This window comes from Hypanus sabinus, chromosome 1 (genome assembly GCF_030144855.1).
Source record: "Hypanus sabinus isolate sHypSab1 chromosome 1, sHypSab1.hap1, whole genome shotgun sequence".
In the NCBI taxonomy this organism is placed as follows: domain Eukaryota; kingdom Metazoa; phylum Chordata; class Chondrichthyes; order Myliobatiformes; family Dasyatidae; genus Hypanus; species Hypanus sabinus.
This window is the reverse complement of record NC_082706.1, coordinates 1,834,034-1,856,830: the sequence shown is the minus strand read 5'-3', so window position 1 is coordinate 1,856,830 and position 22,797 is coordinate 1,834,034.

Sequence of the window (22,797 nt, the reverse complement as noted above, 5' to 3'; positions counted from 1 at the left end):
CACCTAATTCTATTCCTACTCTCACTGTCGCGTGGCACAGGCAGTAATCCCGAGATTACTACCTTACTACCTAAGGGTGGGGAGAGCCAGCCTTGGATAACTAAGGAAGTAAAAGAAGGCATCAAACTAAAAGCTCGTGGATATAAAGTCTCCAAGTGTAGTGGGAAACTGGAAGATTGGGAAAACTTTAAAAAGTAACAAAAAATCATGAAGCGAGCAATAAAGGGAAGATTGATTATGAAAATAAACCAGCACAAAATATAAAAATGGATAATAAAAGTTTTTATAATTATATAAAGCAGAAAAGGGTTGCCAAAGTGAATCCTTGGAGGATGAGAAGGGGGAATTGATATTGGATAATATGGAAATAGCAGAGGCTTTGAATGACCTTTTGGAGTCGGTCTTCATGGTGGAGAGCACGTCAAACATGCCAAAGAGAGATGATATGGATGGAATGAGAGATGAGGACCTCAGTACAATAGCTATCACTAAAGAGTTAGCGTTGAGCAAACATGTGGGCCTGAAGATAGGTAAGTCCCCTGTTGCTGACGGAATACATCCCCAGGTACTAAAAAAAATGGCAGAAGTTATAGTATAGGCTTTGGTGAGAATTTACCAAAGTTCTCTGAACTCTGGACAGGTCCCGGAGAATTGAGAAATGGCGAATATCACGTTACTGTTCAAAAAAGGATGTAGGCAAAAGGCAGGTAACTATAGGCCAGTTAGTATAACATCTGTAGTTGGGAAAATGCTTGAACCTATCATTGAAGAAGTAATAGTGAGGCATCTGGAAAGAAATAGATCCATCAGACAGATTCAGCATGAATTCAGCAAAGACATTTCCTTACTGGAGTTCCTTGAGGATATAATGAGCGCAGTGAATAGAGGGGAACAGATGGACACTGGATTTCCAGAAGGCATTCAATAAGGTGCCGCATAAAAGACATCCATAGGATAAGGATGCATAGAGTTGGAGGTGATATATTAGCATGTATAGAGGATTGGTTAACCCACAGAAAGTAAAGAATTGGGATACATGAGTACTCTGGTTGGCAATCAGTGGTGAGCTGTGTGCCATAGGGGTCGGAGCTGGGTCCACAACTGTTCATGATATACATTAATGGTGTGGAAGAGGGGACCGTGTAGTGTATCTAAGTTTGCTGATGACACTATACTGAGTGGAAAAACAAATTGTGCAGAAGATACAGAGAGTCTGCAGAGAGATATAGATAGGTTTAGAGATATAGATAGATAGTGGAAGGGCAAGGCTCTGGCAGATGGAGTACAATGTTGGTAAATGCGAGGTCATCCACTTTGGAAGGAAAAATGGAAGATCAGATTATTATTTAAATGGTAAGAAACCGCAGCATGCTACTGTGCAGAGGGACTTGGGAATGCTCGTGCATGAATCACAAAAGGTTGGTTTGCAAGTGCAGCAGGTTATCAAGAGGGCAAATGGAATGTTGGTCTTCATTGCTAGAGGGAGTGAATTTAAGAGCAGGGAGGTTATGCTGCAACTGTACAAGGTACTGGTGAGGCCACACTTGGAGTACTGTGTGCAGTTCTGGTCTCCTTACTTGAGGAAGGATATACTGGATTTGAAGGCGGTGCAGAGGAGGTTCACCAGGTTGATTCCAGAGATGAGGGGGTTAGACTATCAGGAGAGATTGAGTTGCCTGGGACTGTACCCAGAATCAGAATCAGAATCAGACTTTAATCACCAAGTACCTGTGCACATACAAGGAATTTACTTCCGGCAGATGTTGTCTCTCTGCTCATAACAATAATAATGATACATATAAATGAATATATAGATTATACATACAAGTAGTGCAATCCAAGTAATAGTTAGCCGACAGTTAACCGGCAGTTAACTGTTCAGCAAAGTGACCGCAGTAGGGAAAAAACTTCTCCAGTGCCTATTAGTCTTAGTCTGGAGGGACCTGAAGCGCCTACCAGACGGAAGCAGTTCAAACAGTCCGTGCGCAGGATGGAAGGATTCCTTTATGATGTTCCCTGCCCTCTTCTTCAACCTGGAACTCACTGGAATTCAGAAGAATGAGAGGAAATCTAGAAACATAGATTTAGAAACATATAAAATTATGAAAGGATAGATAAGATAGATGCAGAAAAGTTGTTTCCACTGACAGGCAAGACTAGAACTAGGTGAGGAGAAACTGCTTTTCCTAGAGGATGGTGAATCTGTGGAATTCTCTGCCCAATAAAGCAGTGAAGGCTACCTCAGTAAGTACAACTTAAGACAAGTTTGTATATATTTTTGTATTGTAGGGGAATTAAGGGTTATGGGGATAATGGCAGGTAGGTGGAGATAAGACCATGGCCAGACCAGCCATGATCATATTGATCTTACTTCGATTGCTTACCTGCTTATGATCTTATGTTGGTTCCACAAACCACCATGGTTCCTACTTCCCACTGTGTGTACATGGCTTCATAGGTGTGTTCAGATCACACACAAGCATATCTTGCTTGAAATCACATTGTCATTGAAGTGTGTTATAGTGACATTTTTGATTCAACTGCTCTTGTTCAACTTCAGAAGCTAAACTTGGACAAAGTTCAAGTCTTTTCCTTTGATGGCACCATTTGGGTCACAGTCACAAGATCTGAAGGAATTGTCTCGGTATCATTCTCTCTCACTCCAAAGTGGGAAGAATTTATTTACAACACAGCAGTTGTTTGAATCTCTCTGGTTTTGATGCAAATTGAATGTACTGTACAGATTGTGAAATAGTGATGTTTCAAAAGCAGTCACTCCACACAACTGTAGTGCCTATCACAGTATGTGTAGACTCACGCACTGCATGTTGTACTTATTTCTTATTTAAATCTTGAGGGAATAGGGGGTATGTCTACAGAGCCAGTGTTCTGTTCTGGGTGTCAGATGTGGGATTTCCTGGAGACTTCCAATCCCCCCGATGGCCACATCTGCACCAGGTGCATCGAGATGCAGCTCCTTAGGGACAGTGTTAAGGAACTGGAGCTGCAGTTTGATGACCTTTGGCTTGTTAGGGAAAGTGAAGCAGTGATAGACAGGAGCTACAGGGAGGCAGTCACCCCAGAGCTACAGAAGATAAATAAATGGGTGACTGTCAGGAGAGGGAGGAGGGAACATCAGATAGCGGAGAGCACCCTTGTGGCCGTCCCCCTCAACAGTAAGTTGTGGGGGGAGACCTACCTGTGGGAAGTAACAGCAGCTGTGCCTCTGGCATTGAGTCTGGCCCTGTAGCTTAGAAGGGTAGGGAACTAAAGAGGATGGCAGCAGTAATCATGGACTCTATAGTCAGGGGAACAGATAAGTGATTCTGTGGATGTGAAAAGGTAACCTGGATGGTAGTTTGCCTCCCAGGTGCCAGGGTCTGCGATATTCCTGGATGCATCCACAATATCCTGAAAAGGGAGAGTGAGCAGCCAGGAGTCATGGTACTTATTGGTACCAACAACAGAGGCTGAAAAAGGGAGGAGATCCTGAAAAAGAATGCGGAGAATTAGGAAGGAAGCTGAGAAGCAGGACCTCAAGGGATTAATCTCAGGATTGCTGCCTGTGCCACGTGACAGAGCGGATAGGAATAGAATGAGGTGGTAAAATGCATGGCTCAAGAATTGGAGCAGGGGGCATGGATTCAGATTTCCGGAAAATTGGGACCTCTTCTGGGGCAGAAGTGACCTGTACAAAAGACTGGTTGCACTTGAATCTGGGGGTGGAGGGCAATATTCTTGCGGGCCAGTTTACTAGAGTTGTTGGGAGTGATTTAAACTAATATAGCAAAGGGATGGGAACCAGTATGATAGACCTGAGGGTGAGGCAACAGGTTAACAAGTAGATGATAGGGGTAACATGAATGTAAGGAAGAACAAACCAATGATATGACTCAGATGCAGACAGACAAAAAAAAGTTACTGACACAGATAAAGGGATGTCTGACAGGCAGGAGGCAGTGAGTAAAAATAAAAGGGGCCTTTTCTGGTTGGCTGCCAGTGACTAGTTGTGTTCCTCAGCGGTCAGAGAAAGTTTGCAGATGATACAAAGATAGGTTGAGGGGTAGGTAGTGCTGAGGAAGCAATGCGATTGCAACAAGACTTAGACAAATTTGAAGAATAGGCAAAAATGTGGCAGATGGAATGCAGTGTTGGGAAATGTACAATAAAGCTTTTTGGTAAAATGAACAATAGTACGGACTATTATCTAAATGAGGAGAAGGATTAAACATCAGAGGTGCAGAGGGAATTGGGAGTCCTCGTGCAAGACTCCCAGAAGGTTAATTTACAGGTTGAGTCTGTGATAAAGAAGGCAAATGCAATGTTGGTATATAGTTCAAGGGGAATAGAATATAAAAGCAAGGAGATAATGCTGAGACTTTATAAAACACTAGTTGGTCAACACTTGGAGTATTGTCAACAGTTTAGGGCCCCTTATCTCAGAAAGGATAGAAACATAGAAAACCTACAGCACAATACAGGCCCTTCGGCTCACAAAGCTGTGCCAAACATGTCCTTACCTTAGGAATTACCTAGGGTTATCCAGAGACCTCTATTTTTCTGAGCTCCATGTACCTATCCAGGAGTCTCTTAAAAGACCCTGTCATATCCACCTCCAACACCATCACTCGCAACCCACTGGCACACTCACCACTCTCTGCAGAAAATACTTAACTCTGACATCTCCTCTGTACCTACTTCCAAGCACCTTAGTACTGTCCCCTCTCATACTAACCATTCCAGCCCTGGGAGAAAGCCTCTGACTATCCACACATCACTTTGTACAAGAACAAGGCTGATAGGACCAACTGCAACAACTACAGGGGTATCTCCCTCCTGAGTATTGTCGGCAAAGTCTTTGCTTGTGTAACTCTGGCACGTCTACAATCTCTAGCAGAGCAGGTCTACCCTGAGTCCCAATGTGGTTTTTGCACAAGGAGGTCAACTGTCAACATGATTTTCTCACTCCATCAACTCCAGGAGAAGTGCAAGAAACAACAAAAACCCCTCTATGTCACTTCCATTGATTTGACCAAGGCATTTGACCTTGTCAGCAGAGATGGGCTTTTTCAGATTCTCCTCAAGATTGGCTGTACCCCAAAACTCCAAAGTATCATCAAGTCATTCCATGATGACACGAGGGCTGCTGTTCAGTACGATGGCAGCTCATCAGAGCCCCTCGCTATTCTTAGTGGGGTCAAGCAAGGATGCATGTTGGCCCCAACGTTACTCGGCATCTTCTTCTCTCTGCTATTGAAGCACGCATTTGGGACGTCGACAGAAAGCATCTACATGCACACCAGGTCTGATAGGTGGCTGTTCAACCCTGCACGCCTGAGAGAAAGAATAATGATGTGAAAGATCATAATACGTGACATGCCGTTTACCGATGATGCTGCTATAACCTTGCACAGCAAACAGCAACTACAAACTCTCATGGACTGCTTCTCTAAGGCATTCAAGGACTTTGGGCTTACCATCAGCCTAAAGAAAACAAATATCCTTGCTCAGAACATAGTGGAGACACCAGTCATTAACATTGACAATTACGATCTAGAAGTAGTCCATGAACTCACGTACTTGGGGTTGACCATTAGCGACACTCTCTCCCTCGATGCTGAAATCAACAGGCGTATCGGCAAAGCCCCCTCGATTCTTGCTCGACTCTCCTCGCGGGTCTGGGAGAATCTGAAACTTGCTACAAAGACCAAGGTTGCTGTGTACAATGCATGCGTTATCAGCACCCCCCTGTATGGTAGCAAGACTTGGACCATCTACTCCAAACAGGAGAGGAAACTCAATAGTTTTCACTTGCGCAGCTTTTGCCGCATCCTCAACATCATCTGGAGAGACGAAGTCCCAAATCCTGAGGTCCTTTCCCATGCTGGACTTCCCACAATGTTCACGCTTTTAAGACAACGCAAGAGGAACGTTGGTAGACCCCAGTTTCACTTCAAGGACCTCTGCAAGCGTGACATGAAAGCCTTAAAAATCAACACAGAGTGCTGGGAGGTTACGGCAGATGACCGGAACAAATGGCGAGTTACTCTTCAGCAACACCCAGAGCAAGGTGAAAGAGTGATCCTGAGTCAGTTTGAGGAGTGAAGAGCTAATCAGAGAGTACAGCGGACAGGGGACAACAATTCCACGGTGACCTACACTTGCAGCAACTGTGGCAGAGCCTACCGTTCCAGGATTGGCCTCAATAGCCACAGTCGACATTGATCGACAAACCAGTGACTACCAGAGGCGCAGTATCCATGGTCGACCACGACTGACAGAGGCCACTGACACACATCCACATGATCGATGCCTCTCATTATCTTCTCTATCAGGTCACCTCATCTGCCATCGCTCCAAGGAAAAAAGGCTGAGTTCACTCAATCTATGCTCATAAGGCATGCTCCCCAATCCAAGCAACATCCTTGAAAATCTGCTTTGCACCCTTTCTATGGTTTCCACATCCTTCCTGTGGTGGGGTCTGACCAGGGTCCTATATAGCTGCAACATCACTTCTCGGATGTATTGTCATTGAACAGAGTCCAGAAGAGGTTTACAGGGATGATTCAGGGAATGGTTAACATAGGAGCATTTGTCAGCTTTCAGCCTGTACTCTCTGGAATTTAAAAAGATATGTGGGGTTCTGATTGAAACCCACTGAATGTTGAAAGGACTGGATAGAATTTTTCCTATGGTGGGGTATCTAGAACTAGAGGGCATAGCCTCAAAATTGAGGGGCAACCATTTAAAACAAAATTAAGGAGGAATTTCTTTAGCCAGAGAATAATGAATCTGTGGAATGCTCTGTCACAGATTGCGGTGGAGGCCAAGTCTGTGGTTACATTTAAGACAGCGGTTGATCATTTCCTGCGGCGGAGGGCATCAAAGGATATGACAAGATGGCAGGTATATGGGGTTGAATGGAAGCTGGGTTCAGCCATGATGGAATGGAGAAGACTCGATGGGCTGATTGGTTTAATTCTGCTCTTATGTTTTATGGTCTTATGTTCCATCCAGCAAACAGTGGTTTAGCAGTCAGTGCAATGCAGGCTGTAAGGTTGAGGTTCAATTCCCATGCTACAGTGTGCATTGACAAATGACTGAACCCAGGTGCATTGGTACAACGGACTCCCATGTAGAGACAGAAACTAGAATTTATTTGTAGGAATTTCAACAGAACATTGCTGACTTAACAGAGTGGAAACATCCTTTTGTGCAAGGACCCCATGAGAAGAGCTAATCATAGTCCTCTTTAAATACTCATATGTGGAAAACACATGCCAGTGAAAATTAACTTTACAAGGTTAAACAGAAAGCACAAGGGCTTAATGACTCTAGATAAATCAACACTGAACAAGGCCAGCAGGGCTCATGACATCCCGTTGCTGTCTGTAAGGAGTTTTTATGTTTCCCCGTAACTGCATGGCTTTCCTCCAGGTGCTCCGGTTTCCTCCCACATTCCCAAGACAGACAGTGAGTGTATTTTGGGCATGCGATACTGGCAACAGAAGCATGGCGACACTTATGGGCTGCCCAGTACAATCTCTGCTGATTTGATTTGACACAAAACGCTGCATTTCACTCTATATTTTGATGTACATATGACAAGTACACATAAACTGCCCAACCTCTGGCAGCATGAGGATGTCACAGAGACTGGCTCCAGGGAGATGATGCTGATCACAACAGAACTCCTGAGAGCTACCAGCACTGTCACATTCACACTGCACCACAGTACTGCAGACCATCATGGCCCCTGTGCCTTGGAGCTCTATTTAGTTAGAGAGAGATTAGAGGGATTAGTTTCAAATTAAATACTGTTGTCTGTCTAACTGCTCCAATTTGCATCGCTTAAAATGTCAATGCTTTCATTCCTAATCTCAGCCGATAGGCGGGAGGAGACTAGTGTGTTTCCTCGCGTCATGTTGACACTGATAGAGACGGTCAGTGATGAGCTGATGTTATATCACACCGAATTTGCTGTCACAGAAAGTGCTTTAAACAATGTAACAATGTGTGAGTTGCTTTGGATTTCCAGCATCTGATGACTTTCTTGTGGTTGTTTTAAACAATGTATTCCTCTAGTCACACAGACACAGGCAACAAGGAATTCCCTCCGCATTTGGACTCAACATAGAACAGTACAGGCCCTTCAGCCCACAATGTTGCGACAGCCCTTTAACCTACTTTAAAATCAATCTAACCCTTCCATCCCACATAGCCCTCCATTTTCTATCATCTGTATGCCTACCTAAGAGTCTCTTGAATGTCCCTAGTATATCTGCCTCAATTGAGAGCATTCTCAATACCTCAACAGTACTGTAACACTGGGTATTAGTTCCTAAAAGTTATTAACAGAGGAATTCATTTAGTGTATGTGTCCATTTGATTGACTGTAAATGCTTATTTCTCATTAAATATCAGTGACAAAAATCACTGCTTTTAGAATACAAACACATGCAACTGACACAATTTTAAAAATGTTTGCTCTAAGCACGGTATTGTGAAGCATTTGACCCTAGTTAGAAACCGTTTGGCAACAGATCCTGCCCCAATTAAGCAGCATAGTGTCACAAATAAAAGGAATCCTAACTATTTTCTTGATTAATTATTGCTCACAATAGTTGTCCCAAATAGAAGTGGTCTACAAGTTACAATGGGAAGTAGAAAATACATGCCAAAGGGACAATGTTATAATAGTCGTGAGTGACTTTAATATGCAATTGGATTGGGAACATCAGGTTGGTATTGGACTCCAAGAGGAAGAATTTCTAGAATGCTTACAAGATGACCTTTTAGAACAGTTTGTCTTAAAGCCTACTCAGGGCATCGGCTGTTCTGAATTGGGTGTTATGCAATGAACCAGAATTGATTAGAGAACTTAAGGTAAAGTCAAATCTGAGGACTCATTTTAGTTCAGAATACTGTTGTTTGCTTTGTTTGCAGGATTTGTATTTTTTCTCTTGTGCATTAAGTGTTGGTCTTTTATTTTTATTCTGTTTTTTCTTTAATTGGATTCTTTCAGAGTTCTTGTTTTGTGGCTACCTTTTGAGCAAGGAAATCTCAAAGTTGTGTAATTTATGCATAATATATGAATCTTGAGAATGGATTGGATACTCCTGAATCCAGATTGGAAACACTTGTGAAGAGAGTGGAGAATGACAGAGAGAAGATCCTGTGGGACTTCCGGTCAAGATGGCACCAGCGGGGACGTCACGTGAAGAAGTAGGATCGAGACGTGGAAATCCAGCTCTCCCATAAAAAAACAGTAAAATAATGTTTAAGTGAAGAAAAGTTAGTAATTTTTTTTTTAAATGTCTTATAAACTACTCAGGATTGTCTTAAGATATGTCTTCTAAACAGAAGCAGAAGAAAACTACTACTTTGAAGACAACACAAGTTGGAAAAGAATCAAAGCCGGCAGCCATGAAAGAGCCTCGGGCTCAAGTGCATTTTACCTCTGGCGATACAGAACAGGAAACTGCGGCAACATCAACCGTCTCCAAAAAAAAAGAGCAACAGGAATTGCGCATGTGTGAAGGAAGGGGCATGCGCAAACACGAGCAACCCAAACTACAAATCCCAGCTATGATCGGAACTGAAAGTGAAAGTGAATATGAGGTGGAATCAGATTCTCTGGATAAATCAGATGAAGATGAAGAGACAAATAAAGAAGAGCAACAGGAAGAGGTTGGAGGTGATATTGGAGACTTAAAAAATCCTTGGTGCAAATAATGCATGAATTAAAAGCATTAAAAGTAATAAAAAAAGATATTAAAAATTTGAAGATTATGTTTGATAAAATACTGAAAAGGCAGGACAAAATGGACAAGAAAATTAAAAACTTGGAAGAAACAATGGGAGACACCATTGATAGAGTGAATAAAATGGAAGATAATATTTCTGCCTGGACATCAGAAAGAAAATGGTTGTTGGAAAAAGTGGCTGTACTTGAAAATTTTAGCAGACGAAACAATATTAAGATTGTTGGACTTAAAGAAGGTACAGAGGGAGAGGATCCAATAAATTTTTTTCAAAAATGGATTCCGGAAATTTTGGAAATGGAAGAAGAAACCCAGTTAATTGAAATTGAAAGGGCTCACAGAGCCTTAAGATCAAGACCTCAAGTTGATCAAAACCCATGATCAATCTTGATAAAATGCTTAAGATATCAAGATAAAGAAAAGCTCCTGAAGGCGGCTGCCCAACATGCCAGAAAGAGAAACGGGCCATTGATGATAGAAGGGAAAACAGTTCTTTTCTATCCTGATATAAGTTATGACCTTTTGTAGAGAAAGAAGGAATTTAACCCAGAGAAAAAAGTTTTATGGGAAAAGGTTTATAAATTTATATTGCACCACCTGCAACCCTGATAATTTTTTTGGATGATGGAAAAAGAAGATTTTTTACTGATTATCGGGATGTGGAAGAATTTGCACAAGAACTCCCAAATATTCGCTAACCACAGCCAAAGATTTAAAAGTGAAACAGATTAAAGATGAAGACAGGGACAGTGAATGGAGTTGATGGATGCTTAAGGACAGAAGAATATTTAAATATATTCTTAATTATATGATACAAGGGGAGAAAGGTAAAAATTTGAGAAATATTAATCAAGAGTAGTGATATTATTTTTTCTCTTACATATACTTTTTTATGTTACGGGGGAGCTGGGGGAGCTTTGAATCGGTTACTACGGGATTCACGTGTGTAATCATGGAGATCGCCATAACGGAGGGGGTAATGTGTTTTTTTTTCACAACATTAGTAGGAGGTATTTTGTTATTTTTTTCTTTATAATCTATTTTTCTTTAATCTTTCTTTCTTTTCCTGGACAATCGGGGGGGGGGGGGGAGACACATAGCAACACAGAGAATTTTAAAAAGATTCCCCAAGGTACTACGAAAGTTGAAAAGTTAGGCATTACTATAGACTGGAGTAACCCTGTTAAAAATAATGACTAATTTACTGATGTTTTTAAGTTTTAATGTTAATGGGCTTAATGGACCGGTGAAAAGAAAAAGAATTTTAACATACATTAAGAAAATGAAAATAGATATAGCTTTTTTTACAAGAAACACACTTAACAGAGATAGAACATCAGAAATTAAATAGAGATTGCGTCGGAAATGTTATTGCAGCTTCATTTAATTCAAAGGCGAGGGAAGAAAGAGATTACTCATTTTATTCAAATAGACATGAAACTTATTCAATATTAATTTTGGTTAATAAAACTTTACCAATTAAAATACAAAATGTATTAATTGATATGTAATTATACATTGTCAAATTTTTTTCAGAACTATGGACTCTTATGAATATTTATGCACCAAATGAAAATGATGTAAAATTTATTCAAGAGGCCTTTTTGAATTTGGCTGATGCGCATGACAAAATATTAATAGGTAGAGATTTTAATTTTTGTCTAGACCCAGTTTTAGATAGATCAACAAAGGTTGTTACAAAATCAAAAGTAGCAAAATTAACTTTATCATTGATGAAAGATTTAAATTTGATTGATATATGGAGAAGAATTAATCCAGAAGAAAGAGATTACTCATTTTATTCAAATAGACATGAAACTTATTCAAGGATAGATTTTTTCCTATTATCAACATATCAATATTAAAGACAGAATGAAAAATATGGAATATAAAGCAAGAATATTGTCAGATCATTCCCCCTTGACAATGACAATGATAATGATGGATAAAGAGGAATCGATTTACAGATGGAGATTTAATTCAATATTATTAAAATGTCAAGATTTTTGTGATTTCATGAAAAAGCAGATTCAGTTTTTTCTAGATACACATTTACATTCAGTTGATGATAAATTTATAGTATGGGAAGCAATGAAGGCATATCTGAGGGGCCAGATAATACGTTATACTTCTAAAATTAAGAAGGAATATATGGTAGAAATAGATCAATTGGAAAAAGAGATTACAAAATTAGAAAAAGAATCTCAAAGGTATATGACAGAAGAAAAACTAAGACAACTTGTTAACAAGAAGTTACAATATAATACATTTCCGACATACCGAACAAAAAAAGCAATTATGAGAACTAAACAGAGATATTATGAACTAGGTGAAAGATCACACAAGATTCTTGCTTGGCAGTTAAAAACAGACCAGATTTCCAAAGCGATAAATGCAATTAGAACAAGTGTAAATATAATTACTTATAAACCTTTAGAAATTAATGAAACTTTTAAGAATTTTTATTCTGAATTGTATCAATCAGAATCACAAAATGATAATGTTGAGATAGAAAAGTTTTTATCACAAATAACTCTTCCAAAATTGAATTCAGAAGAACAGAAGGGATTAGATGTGCCTTTTACATTAAAAGAGGTCGAAGAAGCTCTAGGATCACTTCAGAGTAATAAATCTCCAGGAGAAGATGGTTTTCCGCCTGAATTTTATAAACAGTTTAAAGATTTACTAATTCCTCCTCTTATGGAGTTAATATACCAAGCGGAAAGAACGCATAAACTTCCAGAATCTTTTTCGACAGCTGTTTTAATAGTATTGCCAAAAAAAGTTAGAGATCTTTTAAAGCCAACATCATATATACCTATTTCTTTGTTGAATACTGACTATAACATAATAGCAAAAATTTTATCTAATAGATTATCTAAATACTTACCAAAATTAATACATATGGATCACACAGGATTTATCAAAAATAGACAATTGGCAGATAATGTAACTCGGTTACTTAGCATAATTCATTTGGCACAAAAGAGGGAGGAAATGAGTGTGGCAGTTGCCTTAGATGCAGAAAAAGCATTTGATAGATTGGAATGGGATTTTTTATTTAAGGTATTGGAAAAATATAGATTACGAGTATCTTTTATAAAATGGATTAAAACCTTAAATACTAATCCCAAAGCTAAAGTAGTGACAAATGGTCAAATTTCAACATCATTTCAGTTAACAAGGTCAACTAGACAAGGTTGTCCATTAGCACCTGCTTTATTTGTGTTGGCGATAGAACCATTAGCTGAATTAATTAGAACGGACCCAGATATTATGGGTTTCAGAGTTAACCAGGAGGAATATAAGATTAATTTATTTGCTGACGATGTTTTGCTTTATTTAACAAACCCATTGTATTTGCTGCGTAAATTAACTTCTAGATTGGAAGAATATGGGAAAATATCAGGCTACAAAATAAATTGGGATAAGAGTGAAATTCTACCCCTTACTAAAGGAGATAACAGTCAATGTCAACTAATAACTCAATTTAGATGGCCGATAAATGGTATAAAATATTTAGGTATAAGAGTTGATAATGATATAAAGAATTTATATAACTTAAATTATTTACCATTATTGAAAAAAATTCAAGAAGATCTTGATAAATGGATTACATTACAATAACATTAGTAGGTAGAGTAAATGCTGTAAAAATGAATATATTCCCTAGATTACAATATTTATTCCAAACACTTCCAATACAATTACCGCAAGAAGTTTTTTCAAGAATTAAATAAATGTGTGAGGAAGTTCCTTTGGAAAGGCAAAATGTCAAGAATATCGTTGGAAAAATTAACATGGAAATTTGACCTAGGAGGGTTACAACTTCCAAACTTTAAGAATTATTATAAAGCAAATCAACTGAGATTTATTGCATTTTTTTATGAAGATAAACTGGCATGGATTAGAATAGAATTAGATAAAATAGGAGAAAATATACCAGAAGATTTTATATATAAGTGGGAATCTAAATGGATACGGGAAAAGAAAGAATCTCCTATATTAAAACATTTGATTGATTTATGGGATAAGATAACTGTTGATGATGAGATAAAGAAATCTTTATTAGCAAAGAGACCTTTAATTCAAAATAAACTTATTCTTTTTACAATGGATAACCAACTTTTATGCAATTGGTTTCAAAAGGTGATTAGATATATAGGAGATTGTTTTGAAGGAGGTATATTAATGTCATTTGATCAATTAAAGAATAAATACAAAATATCAAACAACACTTTTTTGTTATTTCCAATTAAGGGCTTATTTAAGAGATAAATTGGGTCAAACAATGTTATTGCCGAAACCTAATGAAATAGAAACTTTAACTCAAAAAGGAAAAATTAAAAAAATTATTTCTTGTATGTATAGTTTGATTCAAAAACAGGCAATTAAACAAGGAATTCATAAGTCAAGACAAAAATGGGAAAGTGATTTGAATATTAAAATTGAAGAAACAAGTTGGTCAAGACAATGTCTTGACAGTATGACAAATACAACAAATGTCCGGTTAAGATTAGTGCAATATAATTTTTTACATCAATTATATATTACACCACAAAAAGTAAATAAATTAAACCCAAATTTATCTGATCAATGTTTCCGATGTAATCAAGAAATTGGTACTTTTGTACACTCTACTTGGTCTTGTTTTAAAATTCAACCTTTTTGGACAAATTTAAGAGTTTTATTGGAACAAATTATTGGAACACAACTTCCACATAATCCAACATTATTTTTACTAGGTGATATTGAAGGGATAAAACCAAAATCCAAACTGAATAAATATCAGAAAGAATTCATAAAAATCGCATTGGCAGTAGCCAAAAAGGCTATTGCAGTTACTTGGAAATAAGATTCATACTTCAGTATAGATCGTTAGAAGAATGAAATTTTCAGCTGCATTCCACTTGAAAAAATTACTTATAATTTAAGAGATAAATATGAAATATTTCTGAAAATTTGGCACCCTTATTTACAAAAGATAGGATTAAATATATAGGTGCTCCAAAGATAAAATTATTGGTTATTTGGGGAAAGAAATAAATATATATACTAAAGCTATTATGAACTCTGTGGTGCATGTGGGGATCTTCCGATATCCAGGCACTCTTTCTTTCTTTCTTTCTTTTTTCTTCTCTCTTTTTTTCTCTCTTTCTACAGGGATATGTTAGGGGGGAGGGGTTAAGGAGAGGGGGGAAGGGTTGATAATCTTTTTTTCCTTCTGTAACTATTTGAAAATTCAATAAAAATAATTTATAAAAAAAAAAGATGACACCAGCAAACGACTATTCCATGGGCAAATTCTTCCAGATAGCGAATTTGTTCAATGATTTCAAAGTCAACACGAGTGAATCTGCAGATGCTGGAAATAAATAAAAACACAAAATGCTGGCAGAACTCAGCAGGCCAGACAGCATCTGTGGGAGGAGGTAGTGATGACGTTTCGGGCCGAAACTCTTCATCAGGAGTGAAGTAACATGGGATGGTCAAGGGGGGGATAAGAAGTGGGGGGAGGGATGAAGTAGAGAGCTGGGAAGTGATAGGTTGGAGGGAAATGGGCTAGGGGGAAGGTGGAGGATTATGGGAAATAAAAGAGAAAGAAAGGTAGGGCTGGGGGGAGATTATAGTGAGGGGGGGAAAGAGACAGAAAGAGAACCAGACTGAAATAATAGATAGGGATGGGGGTAAGAGGGGGGCAGGGGTATCAACAGAGGTCTGTGAGTTGAATGTTCATGCCGGCAGGTAGGAGGCTACCTAGGTGGGAGATAAGGTATTGCTCCATCGACCTGTGTGTGGCCTCATCTTGACGGTAGAGGAGGCCATGGACAGACATGTCGGAGTGGGAGTGGTCTGTGGAATTGAAGTGTGTGGCTACAGGGAGATCCCGCCACTGCTGGAGGACTGAGCACCAGTGTTCGGCGAAACGGTCTCCCAGTCTGCGGCGGGTCTCGCCAGTGTATAAATGGCCACATCGGGAGCACCGGATACAGTATATCACCCCAGTTGACTCACAGGTGAAGTGGTGCCTCACCTGAAAGGATTGTCTGGGGCCTGGGATGGTGGTGAGGGAGGAAGTGTGGGGGCAGGTGTAGCACTTCTTCCGTTTGTAGGGATGAGTGCCTGGAGGGAAGTTGGTGAGGAGGGATGGGGGGATGAAATTTCTCTTTTTCTACACCTTCTGTGTGTTCTGTTTGTCTTGTTTGTGTTAGAGAAACTATTGGAGCCTGTTATGTATGGTTTGGAACTTGATTGAAAAACCCAGCACTATGCTACCTTATGGAGATCAGAGATAGGGGCCCAAAAAGGACTGAGAGCTTGAGCTGGAAAACAAAAGGCATGGGGTCATGAACAACTCCATCTCAATGTGGTGAGGAAAACTGTGGTGAATGTGGAGGGGAACAGTGCCAGCTCTCAATGGAGGCCACTGGAGTGATGACGGTCAACAACCACTTCAGCGTCTTCAGAACCAAGCTGGTAGTCACTCTTCATGGAAGAACTGAGTTCATGCAGCCGCTCTCCTCATTTGCAGACAAATGAGGTCTTTGGTGATTGTTATTGTTGGTTTTTTTTGTGGGTGAGGGCGTTAGGGTTTGTTATTGTCTCTGTTTTTGTGAGTGCGGGGGTCAGGGTTTGTTATTGTCGCTGTTTTTGTGAGTGCGGGGGTCAGGGTTTGTTATTGTCGCTGTTTTTGTGGGTGAGGGGGTCAGGGTTTGTTATTGGTGCTGTTTCTGTGAGTGAGGGGGTCAGGGTTTGTTATTGGTGCTGTTTCTGTGAGTGCGGGGGTCAGGGTTTGTTATTGGTGCTGTTTTTGTGAGTGCGGGGGTCAGGGTTTGTTATTGTTGCTGTTTCTGTGAGTGAGGGGGTCAGGGTTTGTTATTGGTGCTGTTTTTGTGGGTGAGGGGGTCAGGGTTTGTTATTGTCGCAGTTTTTGTGAGTGCGGGGGACAGGGTTTGTTATTGGTGCTGTTTTTGTGGGTGAGGGGGTCAGGGTTTGTTATTGGTGCTGTTTTTGTGGGTGAGGGGGTCAGGGTTTGTTATTGGTGCTGTTTCTGTGAGTGAGGGGGTCAGGGTTTGTTATTGGTGCTGTTTCTGTGAGTGCGGGGGTCAGGGTTTGTTATTGGTGCTGTTTTTGTGAGTGCGGGGGTCAGGGTTTGTTATTGTTGCTGTTTCTGTGAGTGAGGGGGTCAGGGTTCGTTATTGGTGCTGTTTTTCTGGGTGAGGGGGTCAGGGTTTGTTATTGGTGCTGTTTTTGTGGGTGAGGGGGTCAGGGTTTGTTATTGTCGCAGTTTTTGTGAGTGCGGGGGACAGGGTTTGTTATTGGTGCTGTTTTTGTGAGTGAGGGCGTTGGGGTTTGATATTGTCGCTGTTTTTGTGAGTGCGGGGGTCAGGGTTTGTTATTGTTGCTGTTTTTGTGAGTGAGGGGGTCAGGGTTTGTTATTGTCGCTGTTTTTGTGAGTGCGGGGGACAGGGTTTGTTATTGGTGCTGTTTTTGTGAGTGCGGGGGTCAGTGTTTGTTATTGTCTCTGTTTTTGTGAGTGCGGGGGTCAGTGTTTGTTATTGGTGCTGTTTTTGTGAGTGCGAGGGTCAGGGTTTGTTATTGTCTCTGTTTTTGTGAGTGCGGGGGTCAGGGTTTGTTATTGTCGCTGTTTTTGTGAGTGCGGGGGTCAGGGTTTGTTATTGTCTCTGTTTTTGTGAGTGCGGGGGTCAGGGTTTGTTATTGTCACTGTTTTTGTGAGTGCGGGGATCAGGGTTTGTTATTGGTGCTGTTTTTGTGAGTGCGGGGGTCAGGGTTCGTTATTGGTGCTGTTTTTCTGGGTGAGGGGGTCAGGGTTTGTTATTGGTGCTGTTTTTGTGAGTGCGGGGGTCAGGGTTTGTTATTGGTGCTGTTTCTGTGAGTGAGGGGGTCAGGGTTTGTTATTGGTGCTGTTTCTGTGAGTGCGGGGGTCAGGGTTTGTTATTGGTGCTGTTTTTGTGAGTGCGGGGGTCAGGGTTTGTTATTGTTGCTGTTTCTGTGAGTGAGGGGGTCAGGGTTTGTTATTGGTGCTGTTTTTGTGGGTGAGGGGGTCAGGGTTTGTTATTGTCGCAGTTTTTGTGAGTGCGGGGGTCAGGGTTTGTTATTGGTGCTGTTTTTGTGAGTGAGGGCGTTGGGGTTTGATATTGTCGCTGTTTTTGTGAGTGCGGGGGTCAGGGTTTGTTATTGTTGCTGTTTTTGTGAGTGAGGGGGTCAGGGTTTGTTATTGTCGCTGTTTTTGTGAGTGCGGGGGACAGGGTTTGTTATTGGTGCTGTTTTTGTGAGTGCGGGGGTCAGTGTTTGTTATTGTCTCTGTTTTTGTGAGTGCGGTGGTCAGGGTTTGTTATTGGTGCTGTTTTTGTGAGTGCGGGGGTCAGTGTTTGTTATTGTCTCTGTTTTTGTGAGTGCGGGGGTCAGTGTTTGTTATTGGTGCTGTTTTTGTGAGTGCGAGGGTCAGGGTTTGTTATTGTCTCTGTTTTTGTGAGTGCGGGGGTCAGGGTTTGTTATTGTCGCTGTTTTTGTGAGTGCGGGGGTCAGGGTTCGTTATTGGAGCTGTTTCCGTGAGTGCGGGGGTCAGGGTTCGTTATTGGTGCTGTTTTTGTGAGTGCGGGGGTCAGGGTTTGTTATTGTCGCTGTTTTTGTGAGTGCGGGGGTCAGGGTTCGTTATTGGTGCTGTTTTTGTGAGTGAGGGGTTCAGGGTTTGTTATTGTCGCTGTTTCTGTGAGTGAGGGGGTCAGGGTTTGTTATTGGTGCTGTTTTTGTGGGTGAGGGGGTCAGGGTTTGTTATTGGTGCTGTTTTTGTGAGTGAGGGCGTTGGGGTTTGATATTGTCGCTGTTTTTGTGAGTGCGGGGGTCAGGGTTTGTTATTGTTGCTGTTTTTGTGAGTGAGGGGGTCAGGGTTTGTTATTGTCGCTGTTTTTGTGAGTGCGGGGGACAGGGTTTGTTATTGGTGCTGTTTTTGTGAGTGCGGGGGTCAGTGTTTGTTATTGTCTCTGTTTTTGTGAGTGCGGTGGTCAGGGTTTGTTATTGGTGCTGTTTTTGTGAGTGCGGGGGTCAGTGTTTGTTATTGTCTCTGTTTTTGTGAGTGCGGGGGTCAGTGTTTGTTATTGGTGCTGTTTTTGTGAGTGCGAGGGTCAGGGTTTGTTATTGTCTCTGTTTTTGTGAGTGCGGGGGTCAGGGTTTGTTATTGTCGCTGTTTTTGTGAGTGCGGGGGTCAGGGTTCGTTATTGGAGCTGTTTCCGTGAGTGCGGGGGTCAGGGTTCGTTATTGGTGCTGTTTTTGTGAGTGCGGGGGTCAGGGTTTGTTATTGTCGCTGTTTTTGTGAGTGCGGGGGTCAGGGTTCGTTATTGGTGCTGTTTTTGTGAGTGAGGGGTTCAGGGTTTGTTATTGTCGCTGTTTTTGTGAGTGCGGGGGTCAGGGTTTGTTATTGGTGCTGTTTTTGTGGGTGAGGGGGTCAGGGTTTGTTATTGGTGCTGTTTTTATGAGTGCGGGGGTCAGGGTTTGTTATTGTCGCTGTTTTTTCTGTGAGTGAGGTGGTCAAGATTTTTGAGGTGGCGTAGTTTTTCCTGTGAATGAAGTCCTGCTTGGCCTGATGAGTTCCTGCAGCATTTTATGTGTTGCAAGGATTGTAACTGTTGTTCTTTTCTGCAGGGTAGGGCTGGGGTTTTTTGGGGTCCGTATGAGTGTTATTTCTTTTCTTTTTTGTGCCGGTGGGTGGGGGGAAGCTGATGTCAACTCCTATCGTCTTTCTGTATTCTGTGGCCATGTGAAGAAGACAAATATCAGAGTTGTATTTTTTATTCTGACAGTATAATGAACGTTTGAACCTTTTTCGAATTCCAAATACAGATTGATAAGCAGGTACTGGCCACTCAACCAGACATAGTAACACTGGACAAGCAACAGAAGAAAACAATAGTAATAGTTGTGGCAATCCTGAGTGACAGTAACATCAGGAAGAAAGAATATGAGAAGGTTAAGAAATACTAGGGTATGAAAGAGCAGATAGAAAGGATGTGCAAGGTTGAAGTTAGAGTAATCCCAATAGAGACAGGAGCACTTGAAACTGTGATACCTGGACTGGGAGTGTTGATCCTACAAATCCCAGGAGTGATATCCGAGATCTTGGTCCAGAAGAGCGCACTACTAGGAACAGCAAGGATACTGCGTCGAACCCTCAAGCTCCCAGGCCTCTGGTAGAGGGTCTGAGATTGAGGGAAAAATATGCACACACACTGTATAAAGGTTGGTGGGGTTGGTAGAAGGTGGATAGCTAGATAGTTAGAAAGTGATACGTGAAGATGGTGAGTAGGAAAGATAAAGAGCTGGAGAGGATGGAATCTGATAAGAGAGGCGAGTGGACCATAGGAAAAAGGAAAGAAGGAGGGACACTAAGGGGAGGTGATAGGCAGGTGAGAAGAGGTGAGAGGCCAGAGTGGGGAATAGAAAAGAGTGGAGAGGAAGGGAATTTTTTTAACTAGAAGGAGAAATTAATATGTATGCCATCAGATGGAATATAAGATGTTGTTCCTTCAGCCTCAAGTTAGCATCATCACGGTACAAGAGAAGGCTACAGGCTGCCATAACAGAATGGGAATAGGAATTGGAATTAAAATCTTTGGCCACTGGGAAGTTCCATTTTTGGTGGATGGAGTGCATAGAGTGGAGGTGCTCAATGAAGTGGTCTTCCAATTTACTATGGATCTCTCCTATGTTAAGATGGTTGTATCGGGAGTACCAAACAATATATATATCTATCTAAATGGATAGATAGGTTTAGAAGTATAGGTAGATGAACATAAGCCTTTCCAGTTGTGATGAAGAGTCTCTACTGAAACTTTGACTGTTTCTCTCCATAGATGCTGACTGTCTTGATGAGTTCCTCCAGCATTTTATGTGTGTTGTTTAGGATGGTTGACAATGTGGTGTTAAATACACATTGCTGAACTGTCAAGGACATGACTGAACATCTGAGGCTTCAGGAAAAGATTTAACATGAGGAAGATTTGGCAAAATCTTACCCTTATCTAAGTATAAAGAGTTCCAGATTAAAGTTTATAACTTTAGTCAGAGCATGGGACCAGAAACTCAAGCAACAGTCATGAATGGTGAGATACTTGGTGAAGAATTTGAGCAAATTAGTTTCTTCTTGTTGAAGTCTGAGCCTTATTCCTGTATATCCAATATAGGACAATCTGGTACTGTAGGTCTCTTGTTATGTTCCATTTCCTTTCCTTTGAAAGTGTTATCATTTGTAGTTATTTTGCTTACAGCATTCTATCATGTGCGTCCGGGCGTGCTGGTAACATCGAGAGTGTTATTGATGGGATGGAGTTTTACTGACTGTTAGAAGCTGCTGTTTTGCCGAGATAATGAGGATAATTTAACCTACCCAACTGGGAGGAAAATAAATGAGTTGCTTTCAGGTGCCCACTTAACACCTCAGTAAATTTTACTTACTGATTAAAATCAGGGGATTTTTAAAACGTGCAAACAGCTAGACTGGATGCAGCAGTATTCATTCATGTTCGGAAATGTTGACATTACTAACAGTGTTGGCATTTACTGACCTTCCCCATTTAGAGAAGAGTGGCAGTGTTCAAAGTTCAAAGTAAATTTATTATCAAAGTACATATATGTCACATTTTAGAACCCTGGAATTTGTTTTCTTCCAGGCATTCACAGTAGAACAAAGAAGCACCATAGAATCAATGCAGAACTCCACACAAAGACTGACAAATATCCAATGTTCAAAAGACAAATACAAAAACAAAACAAATAATACATAAATAAATAAATAGATAAATAATTAATATTGAGAATATGAGTTGTGGTGAGGCCATAGGTTGAGGTAAATGATGTTACTCATGTTGATTCTAGAACTGATGGTTGACAGATAATAATTGTTCCTGAACCTGGTGGTGTTGGACCTAGGCTCCTGTACTTCTTAATGGCAGCAGCAAGAAGAGAGCATGACCTGGGTGGTGGGGTTCATTTTATTGTTAAAGTATGCAAGTACAATACAACTCTGATCTTTGTCTTCAAATAGTCATGAAAATAGACAATAGACAGTAGGTGCAGGAGTAGGCCATTTTGGCCCCTCTAGCCAGCACCGCCATTCACTGTGATCATGGCTGATCATACACAATCAGTACACCATTCCTGCCCTCTCCCCATATCCCTTGACCCCGCTATCTATAAGAGCTCTATCCAACTCTCTTGAATTCATCCAGAGACTTGGCCTCCACTGCCTTCTGTGGCAGAGCATTCCACATATCCACCACTCTCTGGGTGAAAAAGTTTTTCCGCATCTCTGTTCTAAATGGCCTACCCCTTATTCTTAAACTGTGGCCTCTAGTTCTGGACTCACCCATCAGCGGGAACATGCTTCCTGCCTCCAGCATGTCCAATCCCTTAATAATCTTATATGTTTCAATCAGATCCCCTCTCATCCTTCTAAATTCCAGTGTATACAAGCCCAGTTGCTCCAATCCTTCAACATATGACAGTCCCACCATTCCGGGAATTAACCTCGTGAACCTACGCTGTACTTCCTCAATAGCAAGAATGTCCTTCCTCGAATTTGGAGACCAAAACTGCATACAATACTCTAGGTGGGGTCTTACAAGGGCCCTATACAGCTGTAGAAGGACCTCTTTACTCCTATACTCAATTCCTCTTGTTATAAAGGCCAGCATGCCATTAGCTTTCTTCACTGCCTGCTGTACCTGCATGCTTACTTTCATTGACTGATGTACAAGAACACCTAAATCTCATTGTACTTCCCCTTTTTCTAACTTGACTCCATTTAGATAGTAATCTGCCTTCCTGTTCTTGCCACCAAAGTGGATAACCTCACATTTATCCACATTAAACTGCATCTGCCATACATTTGCCCACTCACCCAATCTGTCCAAGTCACCCTGCATTCTCATAACAGTCTCCTGACATTTTACATTGCCACCCAGCTTTGTGTCATCAGCAAATTTGCTAACGTTACTTTTAATCCCTTCATCTAAAT